This window comes from Passer domesticus, chromosome 4 (genome assembly GCF_036417665.1).
Source record: "Passer domesticus isolate bPasDom1 chromosome 4, bPasDom1.hap1, whole genome shotgun sequence".
Lineage (NCBI taxonomy): Eukaryota > Metazoa > Chordata > Aves > Passeriformes > Passeridae > Passer > Passer domesticus.
In genome coordinates, this window is record NC_087477.1 from 1,674,836 (window position 1) to 1,689,498 (window position 14,663).

General features: G+C 53.6%; 1 long non-coding RNA gene across 1 annotated transcript in view; it reads left to right on the top strand.

Annotated features, from left to right (window-relative positions):
• The first annotated feature begins 12,767 nt into the window (after positions 1-12,767).
• The window catches only part of LOC135298392 (uncharacterized), a 29,658-nt gene continuing 27,762 nt past the window's right edge, over positions 12,768-14,663 (top strand). Inside the window, exon 1 of the long non-coding RNA XR_010360369.1 lies at positions 12,768-13,066. This is a non-coding gene — a long non-coding RNA (uncharacterized LOC135298392). The remainder of the gene's footprint in view (positions 13,067-14,663) is intronic.

The window sequence follows — 14,663 nt, forward strand, 5'->3', positions numbered from 1 at the left end:
TTGCTCAAGAGACAAAAGCCAAGCCAGGGGATCCTCACCCTGCCCAAATTCCTGAATTTACTGCAGTCCTTAGGACCTTCTCCACTTTCGGAGAACCTATTCGTTTGATCACTGATTCGGCAGATGTCTATGACCTAGAGCAGCGGGCCGAAAATTCCATTTTCAAAGACATTTCTAACCCCAACTAGAGCATTTGCTTTCCCCTTTCATTTCTCTTTTGTCCCACAGACAACACCCACGCTATATCATGCACACAAGGCCTCATACCACCCTTCCTGGGTTCATAGTAGGCAATGTTAGAGCAGATGCCCCAGCAAGGGTTGTCCAAACCTCCCCACGGAATGTTTTTGACCAGGCTAGGATCCGCCACCACTTCCACCATCAAAACATTCCTGCACCGCTCAGCATCTTTAAAATTACCCAAGATCAGGCAAGATTCATGGCAGCCACCTGCCCAAATTGTCAGCAACGTGCCTTTGCTTCTGTCAGAGCTGCACTCAATCCAAGAGGACTAAAGACTCTCCAGATCGGGCAATCTCACATCACACACCAAGCCCCTTTTGGGAGACTAAAATACATCCCCGTCTCAATCCACACCGACAACGCTGCGGTTTTCGCCTTTGCCCATGCTGGTGAGAAATCAAAAGATGCTATAAAACATTCCTTTTTACCTTTTCCACCTTCCCTGTTCCACAGGAAATTAAAACTGATCATGGTCCTGCTAATACCTCCCACTGATTCCAACCCTTTTCTGACCAGTGGGCTACAAAACATGACACAGCCATAGCACACTCTGCCACAGGACAGTCCATAGTCCAGAGGGCCCACTTTTCCATCCAAAGGATCCTTGATCAACAGAGACAGGGAGTCCACATATTATCTCCCATTGAGAGACTGGCCAAGGCCCTTGATGTGCTCAACTTTTTCAACACCTCATTTATGGAGCCAACTCCCCCAGTCATCAGGCATCAGGCATTTCATGTGACTGCAGGCCAGTGAAAAGAAAAGCCACCTGTCTTGATCAAAGACCCTAAACCCAAACAAATTATGGGCCCTTTCCCATTCATTACTTGGGGGAGAGGATATGCTTGTGTCTCTACAGCAGCACGCCCAAGATGGATCCCAGCAAAAAACATAAAACTCTTCTGCCAATGGCCAGGCAAACACCAGGGCCACCTTCAGAAGAACAGAATGAAAGCCTAAGAGAGACAGCAGCAGCCTGGAAAGGAAGAAGAAGAAGGACAGAAGAAGATCTCCTAAGCAGTGTGGACCACAAAGACCAACACCAAGAGAGCTCAGACACCACTAACTGCGATATACCGCTTAACAATTGGAAAAACTGTATTCTAGCCTTGATATTTGATTCTTCTCATAAGCGGACTTCAAACCCTTGCCTTACAGAAGAGAAAGTTTAGTGGGACCAGAATTTAAGTTTCACATTGCAATCTCCCTATCTCTTTACTTTCAGGCCACCCAAGCCTCCACCCACTACTAAATTAGCTATAGTCAAAAGATGCTGTCTTTTGTTGCCACTGCAGCAGGAAGCTGGATGCTCCTCACTATGCCACATGCCTTCAGCTGGCTGGTTCCACAGCCAAGCCAAAATTTCTTGCCCATGGCCACGCTTGTCAACCTCTTCTCACATAAGGACTCAGTATACCAGGGCGTACACCTGCTCAAAGATCAAATCAACAAGATCCAGACGAAAGACAACAATGACTGGCTCACTGGACTGTTGAAAGACTGGGGCACGAAAGGCTGGCTTTCACCTTTAGTTAAGACTGTTTTGTGGGCTTTGTTTCTTGTATTCATTGTCTTGGTTATTCTATCCAGTTTTGCTCAACGCATGCAAAAGTCCATGGCAGAAGCCTTCATTCCTGAAAACAAAAAGGGGGCAGTTGTGGAGGCCCAGGGGCCTCTCATTGCAACTGTAATACCTTAGGGCAAAGGGGACCAAGGTGAAACAGAGAAACCCCTCTGAATGCAAGGCTCTCACCCATGGCCACTTGCAGCCTCTTGCAATCCGCAGGTTTTGTTGCTATCACCCACTTCAACTGCCATTTTTTCCTTATATCTCCTCTCCAGAAAATGTTCTTCCCTCCCTTCTCCCCTCCTTCGCCCCTTCACCCTCCAATATAAAACCTTCATTCCCCAGCCTCATTTTCTCTCCGTCCCTGGACCCTCTTCATGGCAATGCACAGCGTTTGGAGTTCCACACAAAGACCCATCTCTGGCCTCATTCATCAGCACTTGAAGCAAGTGTGCTCTGGCCTCTGGGAGTGCAGGTGGCTCACACGGGCTCACTGTGGACACGCCGCAATCACACAGTCATTGAGTGCACCAGAGAACCTGGCCTCTAATAAAAGGCATGAATGCCACAGCCCACCCAACCCAATGCCTTGCATGTCTCTACTTTTTCCTTCTTCTCTCATCTCTCATGTCACTTTCCCCATTGCCTCTCTCTGCCAGCTTGGCTTCTCTCTCTCCTGCCTGCAGCTTCAGCCACATGTGTGACACTGCAGGAACAGCCTGACCCACAGGGAAGTGGGAGAGGTCTCTTTGTCAGCAACTGAAGTGACAGAACAAGGGGGAATGGGATGAAACTGCAAGAGCTGGAATCCATTCCATGATGGCAAGAAGTTCTTTCCTGTCAGGGTGCTTGTCCCTGACACAGGGACCAGCGCAGAGAGGCTGTGCATGCCCCATGCCCACCAACATCCAAGGCCAGCTTGGACAGGGGCCGCAGCAACCTGCTGTGCTGGGAGGCTGCTCAGCTTGGAACCAGATGATCTTTAGAGTCCCTTCCAAGCCAAACCATTCAAGGATTTCATCATTCCACCATGCCCACCTCCCAGTGTGGAGCGGCCCTGAAACTTCTGTGACATCACAGCTCCCACAGTGTTCCAGGTGGAACGTCCAGCACCTGGAAACCACCACAGCAGACACTCTGCCTGCTGCCAGCGCTCAGTTGGCGCTCGCTCTGCGCTCTGCCCGTCAGCACTCAGCTGTTGCTGCTGCTGCCTGGCCTTTTCCTGCTGCCTGCTCTGGAGCACCAATCCCAGCAGGATGAGCACTGCTGCGCCAGTGGAGGTACAGTGCCATTCCAGGGAGGGGGCAGCCTGCTTGACCAGGATGCAGCCACGTGGCAACGGATGGTGTGGGACAGGAACCCCACTGTGAGATTGTGCTGTCTCTTGCAGACTAACAGAGACACTGTGGAGGAGATGGAAGTGGACATGGTGCTGAATGAGGAAGAAATGATGGAGGTGGACGTGGAAGAGCAGGTTGAGGAGATGGAAGTAGATGTGGAGGATGACATCGAGGAGATGGAAGTGACACCAGGAGGAATTTCCCCAGGGAAAGGCTGCTCAGGCCTTGGCAGGGGCTGCCCAGGGAGCTTTGCAGTGCCCATCCCTGCAGCTGTCCCAGGAAGGCCTGCAGGTGGCACTCAGGGCTCTGGGCTGGGGACAAGCTGGGCATCGAGCACTGCTGGGACTCCATGGTCTCATAGACCTTTCCCAACCTTAATGATTCCACGAGTCTATGATTCTATGAAGACATGATTCAGAACAGAGTTAACTCAAATCTATCATACACAAATATTACAGAGGTCAAAATTCACGTGAATGAAATTTAAGATTATTCTTTAAGACTGAAAGAATCGTATGTCAATGTTGCATATAGGTAAAGCCCTATAAAAGAAGAGCCTTGTTACCCTTGTAAGATGATGCCTCGGGCCTCCTGCTTCGGCTAAGTACAGCTAACAGGCAGGGGTGAGGGGCTCCCAGCAGGGCAGGGAGAGCCGAGCTCAGGATCCCAGGCACCCGAGCTGACGGGGATTGGTGTCTCCTTTACTGAGGTGGGTGTTAATAAGGTCCCAGTTCAGTGGCTGCTCTCACCAGCAGAGGCTCACCCCACGGCAGAGGAAGCAGCTCTGGGCTGGGCTCCTGCAGCAGCAGTGGAATTCCTTTCCCCAAGAGCAGTGGCTCCCACAGTGCTCCTCCAAAGCCAAAACAGGGCTAGGAGCTGCACCCAGCCCCTTCCCCCAGCCCAAATCCCACCCTAGCTCTGGCCCTCCTCCTGCTTCCCCAGGGAAAACTCCCAAAGAAACAGAGCTCTCCCTTTGTCTGAAGCACCCAGCAATCACCTGCCATTAGCAACTCACTGGCAAGAAATTCTACAGGTGAAAAGGAAGAACAGAAAAGAAAACCCTTCCCCAAACAAGGAGGTGGCCAGATGCTGAAGGAGCACACACACATCCCCAGCTGGTGAGAAACCCTCCCCCTGCCTCAAAGAGGAAGAGTCTGACCGTGCAGGAGTGAAACCCACAGACATTACAACCAGCCAGGTTCCAGCTGAACTGCAAGGGCAGCCACAGCCAGCAGCAGTCGCCCCTGTAGAACCAAGGAGATCTAAGATGAAATCAGAGCACCCAAATGCTGTGGAGTCTGGCAAATCTGGGGCCATCTCAATACACCACCTTCACTGCAACCATTAATGCCCATACCAACCGAGACACAGTGGGCTCTGCCACCAACAAGCTTAGAAATAATGAGAGTGTGATCAATGGCCCCATGCAGGCCTGATGCAGTCTGTGCTGTGGTTAAGGACCTCAGAAAGGAATTTAAAGAGGAAATGAGGGTGATGAGGCAGGAGGTAAGATAAATGCAGCACTAGTGCAAGTCACAGGCCTCAAAGTCAGAGCCCAACGTCCCCCAGCTACTGTGAGAGTACATCCCACAAGCTGACCTGTGCTTCTTCCTGAGTGACCATGGGGAAGGCATGGGAACGTGGGATGGGAAACCCACTTCTGTCTTAGCAGCACAAGGAGGGAAAACTCAACTCAAGGAAGGAAACACTAATCGAGGGAGTTCCAGTAAGGTGAAGGTAGCCTCCTGCCATGACCAAGCTGCTGGGTATGATCTGTCAGATCCCCTTAAAAGGTACCTCTAGTATGAACGCCCAGGAAAGAAAGAATAACCACGGCTAAAGGGGCCCTGCCTCTAGCCAGGGAGAGGCACGGGAAAACCAGGTCTTTTGGATGGTGTGGATCCAATGGCCTTTCCACATCTCCTTGGGAAAGGAAGGTGCCCACAGCACAGCTCGTACAGCAGGATGCCCAGGGACCAGATGGTGGCTGGCTGGCCATGGGAGCAGCCAAAGAGGATCCACTCCGCTGGGCTGTACTCCGGCATTCCTATGGGACACGGGCGCAGCTCATCAGGCCCATGCTGCTCCCTCCCTCCCTCCCAGCCAGCTCCCGTTCCACAACAGCCAGCCCCTGCCCTGCCGAAAACCAACTGGGCTGCAGCTGGCTGAAGAAGGATTCTCCCTCCCTCCCTCCCTGTTCCCCCTCTGCCAGCAAAGGGGGTAACCTCCGCTGCCCGGCTGGGCCCGGCTTTGGGCTCACCTGACATCCGGGTGTAGAACGTGTCCTGGAGGATCGTGCCGCACCCGAAGTCGATGAGCTTCGCCTCGCCTGTGCCCAGGTCCACGAGGACGTTCTCGGCCTTGATGTCGCGGTGTAGACGCCGCGGCTGCTGCAGGGCCGCACGGCCTCCAGCACCGGGCGGAGCAGCCCCCGCACCACGGGCTCCGTCAGGAAGCCCCGCTCCTCCAGCAAGTGCCAGAGCTCCTGACTGCGCTGCGCATGCTCCATGACCAGCGCCAAGCCGTCGGGCACCTCGAACCAGCCCAGGAGCCGCACCACGCCGCGGAAGCCGGGCCGCCACACCTTCCACAGCAGCGCCAGCTCCAGGGCCACAAGGGCGCCCTTGTGCTGCGGGGGGACCGCGATGCCGACAGCGGGGCCGATGCTGCGCCGCGCCTTGGGCCCCCTGCCCGGCCCCGCCGCGGCTCGCCACTGCCCGGCCCGGCACGCTGCGCGGGCCCCGCTCTCTCCACGCTCGCTCCCCTCCGCCTGCCGCCCTGCCGGGCCTCGCCTCAGCCCCGCCCGGCTCGCCCCGCCGGCTCCTCCGCGGGCCCCGCTCCCTCACCGGCCGCGCCCACTCCCAGACGCGCTCCCGGCACGCTCGCTTGATGGCCGCCTGCGAGCCAAGGCCAGCGGCGGGCTCAGCTCGCCGCCCGCCGCCCCGCTCCGACCCGGCCCCGTCTCTTACCGGGTCCCGGAGTAAACGCTGCCGCAGCCGCCGCTGCCCAGCAGCGGCCCTCCCGGCAGAGCTGCTCTGGGCGAGGCTTCTCCGCCCGTGCGGGCGGCACCGCGCTCTCGCTCTTGTGCCCGGGGCAGCCGAGCGCCCGGCGCGCTGCTGCTTGCCGAGCCGCCCCGGGCTGCGGCGGCTCGGGGCCGGCGGCCGAGCTGGCGAGCGGCGGAGCTCGGAGCGGGGAAGCTGCCGGCAGCGCTGTCGGCGGCGGGCCGGGAGCCGGGCGGCAGCGGGGCGGCTGCGGGCGGAACCGCGGCAGGGGCTTCCTTCGGGGCCGGGGCCTCGGCCGGGGCCGGGCCAGAGCCTGCGCCAGGCGGAGCCGAAAGACCGTGCTGCTCCGCCAGCAGCAGAGCGAGCGGCACCTCCAGCGGCGCCACGGGCGGGACGGAGAGAGCCCGGCGGAGGCGGAAGCACGGCGGGCCGGGCAGCGGCGGGCACGGGGCGACCCCGCCGAGGGGCGCCGTGCGGGACGCGGCGTGAGCCGGGCGGGAGAGGCGGGACACGGACGGGACGGGACGGGAGTAGAGCGAGTGTGAGAGCGAGAAGGAGATGGGGAGCCAGTGGAAAGTCGAACGGAAGACCCATGGAGAGAAGCGCTGCTGCTGCTGCTGTGCCCCGCGGAACGAAAGAGAGAAAGAAACAAATCACACCCCAAAGTCATTCCTATTAGAGAAATAACCAAAGAAAACAATGGAGCAATAAAGAAGAGTGCTGGCTTGTGGCTTCTTTCTTCTTTGGGTGAGACGAAGCATTTCATGGGGAAGAATTGCCTCTTCTGACAGTTTTGCCAGAGTGGACAGGAGTGCAGCATTGAATTTTGAAGTCGAAAAGGGAAATCGTGTCAGTAATGTCATCTCTTTTCATCCTCTCTTGAGACAGTTGCAGGCTGCCAAAAGACATGGGCTGCAGTGTGGAACTTGGGGCCAAGTTTCTTTTTCTGCCAGAGGATGAGAAGGGGAAGCATCCCAGAATCATGGAGTCGTGCCATGGCTGGGCTTGGAAGGGATCTGAAGAATCCCATGGCTGCAACCCCGCTGCTGTGGCTGGGGAGCCCTTGCACTAGACCGGCTTGTCTGGAGCTCCGTGCAGCCCGGCCTTGACCACTGTCAGGGACAGGACATGCACGCCTTCTGTGGGCAACCTGTTCCAGGAGAGTCTTTTTTTCTGAATCCCTTAGCTAAACCTAATCTGTCTCCATTTGGATCCAGTCTCCCTTGTCCTGTCCTTGCCTGCCCTTGTACAAAGTGGCGGGGGGGGGGATTGGTTGTGGAAGAGATTAAGAAAAGTGCCCAATGAACAGACAATCAGTGCCCCACCTCTAACAGATAGGAATAGAATTCCCCTATTTGTAACCTAAGATAACTGGGATCCTGGATCCATTTTTCCTGTGGCTGCGGGTCCCAGCCCCGGCGGAGCAGAACTGGGAGCTGGGACTGCGATCCCTGATTGCCGATCCCCTTGTCTCTGTCTCTCCTGTTCCCTCCCTTTCCTCTGGGGGATCACAAATCCCAGAGCAGCTGCAGAGCCCCGTGCCCAGCCCGGGTTTCCCAGCAAAGGGAGGCCTGGGGGTGAGGTGCCCCGGGCTAGCCAGGAATGGGGGTCCGGGGGTCCCTGGGCTCATGGAAACAGGGAATCCAGGGGCTGGCAGAGGGGGATACCCGGGAAAGGGGGTGCAGGGGGTGTTGGTGCAGGATAAGGGAGTGCAGGGGGTCCTGGAACTGGGGAAGGAGATGCAGGGGGGTCCCAGTGCCCCAAAATGGGGATTCAAGGGGGTCCCCGGGGGAGTCCCCAAAGCCCCTCCCAGGGGGAGCAGGAGCTGGGTCGGGAGCTCTGGGCAGAGAAAAGGGGGTGACCCCGGCATGGGGGGACATGGGGGAGTCAGACGCGCTCTGAGGGGGGACACGACCCCCGGGGACCCCCCTCACCTTCTTCCGCAGGGGAGGCCGAGCCCCAGCCCAGCAGATGAAGCCCAACACGAAGCCCCCGAGCCCCGGCAGCACCTTGGGGGGCATCCGGCGGCAGCTCCGGGGGCGGGAGGGGCAGGATCCGGGAAACGGCGGCTGGGAAGGGACCGGCACGGACTGGGACAGGCTGGGATGGACTGGGACAGGGATGGACTGGGACAGGCTGGGATGGACTGGGACAGGCACGGTCTGGGACAGGCATGGACTGGGACAGGCTGGGATGGACTGGGACAGGGATGGATTGGGACAGGCTGGGATGGACTGGAACACAGGGACACACCAGGGTACACCGAGATACCCCAGGACACACCAGAATACACTGGGACACACCACACCCAGGACTGGGACCCACTGGGAGCAGGATCAGAGCACACTGGGACCTAGCAGGACCAGAAGTGGGGCAGCAGGGATCATAGTGGCAGCAACTGGGATATACTGGGAGTGACTGGGATCATACTGGTGGAAACTGGAACTGTATTGGGTTAGCTGGATGTGACTGGGAAGGACCATGAGTATGCTGAGGGCAACTGGGATATACTGGGAGTGTCTGTAACCATACTGGGGGTGACTGGTTTGACTGGGACCATGCTGAGGGAGAATGGGATCACACTTGGAATGACTGGGCCAGTGCTAGGGGCAACTGAGAGCAACTGGGATCATACTGGAGCAACTGGGACCACACTGAGGGTGACTGGGGTCATACTGGGATCATATTGGAAGTCACTAGGAGCAAGCTGAGAACAGCTGGGACTATGTTGGGGCAACTGGGATATACAGGGAGTAACTGGAATCATGCTGGAGTTGACTGGGAGTCGCTATGAGCAACTGGAATTGTGGAAGCTACTGGGAGCAACTGGGAGTGCGTGGAAGCACGCTGCGGGCAACTGGGATATACTGGGAGAGGCCAGGAGTGACTGGAATCACAGAGCAATCATAAAGGAAGCTACTGGAATAATATACTGGGAGTGACTGGGATGGTACTGGGAGTAACTGGAACCATACTGGGATGATAGTGGGGGCAAAAGGCATTGTACTGAGAGTACTGGGAGTGACTGAGATGATACTGGGGGTGAGTGGAACCATACTGGGAGAGGCTGGAACTATCCTAGGGGTGAATGGTAACACCTGGGACCATTCTGGGATCATTCTGGGAGTGACTGGGATCATACTGGGATTGTAATGAATTCAACTGAAAGTTACTGGGATCATACTGGGTGTGACTGGGAGCCGCAGAGCCCATGCTGGGAGTGACCTGGGCACCCCTGGGGGAACTGGGGCAACTGGCCCAGCTGGGGCTCAGGGTTGTTCTCCCCCAGGGCTGCCCCGGGTCCTGCTGCCACCTCCGACCCCACAGAGCCAAGGGACAGGGGAGAGCTGAGGGACAAGGACAGGAGACAGGGACAGGGACAGGAGAGGGACAGGGGACAGGGCAGAGCCAGGGAACACGGCCTGGCCGAGGGACACTGAGCTCCAGCACTTGGGGCTGTTACCCTTGGGCTCCCAGCACAGCCCAGGGGCAGAATCCCCTCCAGAAACTGTTGTTTGCTTTCAGCTTTGCTCTGGAACATTCCCCAGGAGCCCCTGCAGCGGCTGCAGCCCGGCCAGGTGCCCGGGGCCACCAAAGCTGCTCTGGCAGTGCCCTCCTGCCCCGGGCAGGGCACACAACAGCCAAGGAAAGGCTCCTGCTGGGCTCAAGGCAGGCACAGGGCACTCCCCTGGCGCTGCCACGGGCACAGCAGAGCCGGCCTGGGCACAGCATTGGCACACATGTCCCATGCAATCCCAGCAGGGATTATGGCTCATTGTGTTATAAATGAGAAGCTTGACTAGGCCAATATTCAAGCAGCAATCAATATATTAATTAATATGGTAAAGTATGAGCAATACAGCGCTGGCTACAGTGGGGGAAATTTTCCCTGCAACTGCACACTGATAGTTGAGGCTTACAGGTATTTATAGGGGTACTCATAAGATTTCTCAGCAGTTTCCATTCCCAATTTTTACGTCACAATTCTATACACTACTGTGATTTAGTTTTTCTCAGGATGTATTCCAGAAGGGAGTATCCCCAGATGATGGTGTCTGTCTTCTGAAAGAAGGAAGAAGTCTCTCAGCTGGTGAGGTCCAGATTCCAGATGGGTTCACCTTTTAATTGCAAATCTCATACCAGTGATATCCAGCTTCCCTTGGTGGAAACTATCAATCCTTGAGTAGATGTTCATCTTCCTTTGTTAAGCTGCTTTTCACTGTTTTGTTAATGCGTTGAGATAAGCATGTTTCCTTTTGATATCTTCTAAAGCTATAGTTTCAATGATCCTTACTACAAACAATATTCCAAAATGATACTTCAAAAGGTTATTATTGCAAACTCTTTTTAGCTAGAAGCAGAAAGTTCCTGTCAAACAGCAACATCCTTAAAGCTTTAATTCGAATGCTCCTAAATCAAGAATTATGAAGGTTAATTGTGAACAAAGGAGAGGTTCAAAGGCCTTCTTCCATGCTTTACTTCCTCAGTTATTTATTAGAATTGTCTTTATAACTGTCCCAGTCAGTTTCCACACATATCACAATCACAGATATACACGTTGCCTGTATGTACCTGACATGAAACATAGCTTTGTATTTCACATTACTACCTTTTTTCTTTTTGTTACTTTTAATAACATTTTCTTTATAACCTTTTAAAATTTTAAGCCTGCTTTACTTTTCTCCTAATCCTATCTCACAACAAAATAAATACATAAATATTCAAGTGACAATAAAACCCACTACACTCATGAATACATTAATTAAGAAATCTCAAAATTAGAAAAATCTTAAATTAACAAACCATAACCACTACAATGTCATAATAAACCTTTTGCCAAAGTTTCTCTAATTTTCTAAAATTCCCAGTAAAGGCTCTTTTGAGCCTCTGAGAATCTCTTGCTGGTATTTCTCCAGGGAGGCCAACTCAAAGGACAAAATAATAGCAAGTCCTTTTAAAGGTCTTCTTGAGAGAGTTGTTTGGAGGAAACAGCTGCAAGAGGAAATCTGGGAGAAGGGGAAGGGCATAGATCCAGCTGCTCCAATTGAAGAGATGTCCTTAGACATGGCCATTTAACCAGGAGAGCTGGAAACACCTGAAGGAGGGGGTCATGAAATATTAGACTGAATGTTGGTGGCTCAAATAGAGGGGAAGATCAGTATTTCTTCTCCTGACATCAGTAAAAGAATCCATGAGATCCAGGAAATAATTTCCTGTTCCTGATGGGATAACTTTGCCATATCTTAAATGTACTCAAGTGACCCAGGTAATAAAGGTTTGCTTGTATATGATGAAATATGCAAGTATTAAAAGCTGTGCCCCTTTCCAGGCAGCCATCAGCTGTGTGCCCATGAACAGGCAGTGCCACTTGTGCCCTGAGGTGCCCAGCTGGGATTGGATCTCTCCGAGAGCACCTGAGGGAGAACAGAGCACCTTGCAAGCTGCAGGTCCCTGACAGCCCCGCAGGGCTCCTGTCCCATCAACATCTGCTCTGCTGCAGTCTGAAACAGGGCCCAGCATGGTGCCGGGATCATCAGAGAGCTGAGGTGTGTGCTGGAATTCAATGCCCTCCCCATCCCGCAGCAGCCCTGCATTTCCCTGCTCCAGCCTTGGTCTCCAGCACAGCCATGGAGGCTCTTTGGGCTCCTGACTGTTCCTGCAGCCCCCAAGGGCAGCTGAGCTCTGCCTGTGGCAGTGGGGTTTTTTGAGGTTGTTTGGTCTCCTCTTGCACTGGGTTTGAGTATGTTTGGTCTTTCCCCGTCTGGTTGGGATAGCAATTTGAAGATGTTTAGTCTATGTTTGCCTCCTGTCTAGCCAGGGCACTTGGAGTGGTTTTTTCCCCATGCCTGGTAAGTTCCCTGTCAGTTCCGGGTTTCTCTCTTTGCTACGGGTTTATGCCTTTCCCATCTTAGCTTCTGACCTAACCCCCACCCCGATTTCCCGCTCTCTCTTACGCAAAAGCCGCTGTTTTCTCTGCCTCCCCGTTCTGTGCCACTGTCTGCCCTTCCAGCTGCACGGCTCCCGCGCTCTGCCGGATCCCGTGCCCCGCCGGCTCCCCCTCCGCAGCCGGCGCCCCTCTCCGCCCGGGAAAGGAGGTCACCCCGCGGGGCATCGGCCGCCTGGCTCCTGCCCGCGCCGCCGGCACCGCTGAGCCTCCCGTGAGCCACGGCTCCTGGCGAGAGGGGATCGCCCACACGAGCACCGCTGCTGCCAGCGCCGTGAGGAGAGAGACTGTCCCCGCCGTGAGGAGAGAGACTGTCCCTGCCGTGAGGAGAGAGACTGTCCCTGCCGTGAGGAGAGAGACTGTCCCCGCCGCCAGGACAGAGACTGTCCCCGCCGCCAGGACAGAGACTGTCCCTGCCGTGAGGAGAGAGACTGTCCCCGCCGTGAGGAGAGAGACTGTCCCCGCCGCGCTGCCGCTGCCTGCGAGTGCTGCGCCATCTTCTCACGCCGGCGCTGCTGCCACCGCGGCAAAGAACAGCTCCTGTGCCACGCTGCCGATTCCAAGCAGCGCCATCCTGGCGCGGGACAGAAATAAAGCGGCTCAGAGAGGCCAGAACAGGGTCGTTCCTTATTTCCTTTATAATGAATCTCAGAGGCTGAGCCCGCGTTTCAGCAGCCGAAGCGTGACCCTGCCGGCCGGCGGCAGAGGTCGGGCACGGCCGCTCCTGGGCCTGCCCCGATCGCCTGCAGGGATTGGGGCACGCTGGTGCACACCTCAGCTGTCTGCAGGGCGCACGGACGCTGCTGCCAAGTGAAGTTCGTGCTCCGTCAAGCGCTGCCGGTGAATTCGCACACTTTCTGCTTGCTGCAGCTCCCGGGAAAGTCAACCCCCTCCGTTCCAGACGTGAGAGGAGTTTTCCCCTGGTTCAAGGACTACCTCCGAGATTTTCGTTTCAAGAATCTTGGGTTTCGTGAGTATTCCGGTGGCTGGGACGGACCGGACTGGGGCACCTTAAAATTGGGTGGGGGTGACTCCCGGGGATTAGGGGAGGCACAGTGCACAACATTAAAAACTCCTATGGCTGGTGATTCTTGGGTGTTTTTGTTTGACCTGGGAGATGGATGGAAAAGAACCTAGCAAATAGTCTCAGTCTGAGTTTTCTAGTGGCCAGGACGGACCCGACCGGGGTGCAATGGGGTACAGGGAGACTGTCTGCTTAGGAGAAGGAAGTTTATAAGCAAATTGTGGATTCCTTGGTGGGGGAGGGTTTTGTTTATCACAGGTGTTATAAATGATAAGCTTGACTACGCCAATATTCAAGCAGCAATCAATTTATTTATTAATGAATATGGTAAAGTATGAGCAATACAGCGCTGAGTAGAGTGGGGGAAATTTTCCCTCCAACTGCACACTGATAGTTGGGGCTTACAGGTATTTAGAGGGGTACTCATAAGCTTTCTCAGCAGTTTCTATTCTCAATTTTTACATCACAATTCCAGCTATCAGTAGCAAGGGATTTTTATTTTAGTTTTTTCAGGGAGAATGGGAAATTAAAAATACTTTTTCTTCCTTAGATGCTAATGTATCTTTTACTAGTTTTTCTAGGCTGTAGGATAATGATAAGTGCAGAACAATGTTCTTTTATGGAACCTTATCTCCTTGTAACATTTCAGTTAAATGCCAGTTGATGTTTGGCTTCTCCTTCTTCAACTTTTTGGCTAAACGTTTCCTAAACCTCCAGTGGCTGTCTCAGCACCACACTGCCTGTATATCTGTAAAACCAGCTCATAAAGAGGAGGAGCATCCCAAAAGAGATTGTTTGGCTCATTTTAGTCTGTTTATGTTTGGAATACGGAAAGTTCAGTTGTGTAATTCACAGTGATTCAAAAATGAATGAGGGAAATATCATTTGCATTTTCCCCATGTGTATGTCCAGTAGAAAGCAGCCTCTGCAAAAAACACAATACTGCTTTTATTCATCCACAATGTATCAAAACAAAATTGGTTAAAAGGGGAGATGTGAAAAATTTAATGTTGGCAATGTGCTATTGGTACCTAGTTTGGGTTTTACTTTTTGGTAATTTAAATCCTGATCCTTCACATTCCTACTGGAGACCTTTAAGTTCTAGGCATGGATTAAGTGCTTCTGAAAACCAAAATTTTGATGAAATGTTCACAGACAGTGAATTGGGTTTTGTCATTGTATTTTCAAAACATGAATATAGAAATAAGCCTGCAAACACCAGCAAAATTAAAAACTACTTGGTTTGGCCAATGAAGCACAAGCAACCAAATGTGTTCAAACTTGTAGAGAATTCTTTGTTTTCATTTTCACAAGTTTCACTTGATTTCATGTAGGATCAAAGTGAACTAACAAAAAATAACTGCTCCCACAATAAACAGGAACAAAAGAAGAACAAATCTTTCCTCGACATAAAACACAGCTCCCCCTCCTCTGTCTATTGACTCTGACACACCTCAATATTTTGTTTCAACCAGTGCCTAAAATGCCTTCTGAGTATGTTTATTGTACTTATATAGAGTGTCTGTGTGTGAAATTATATTTA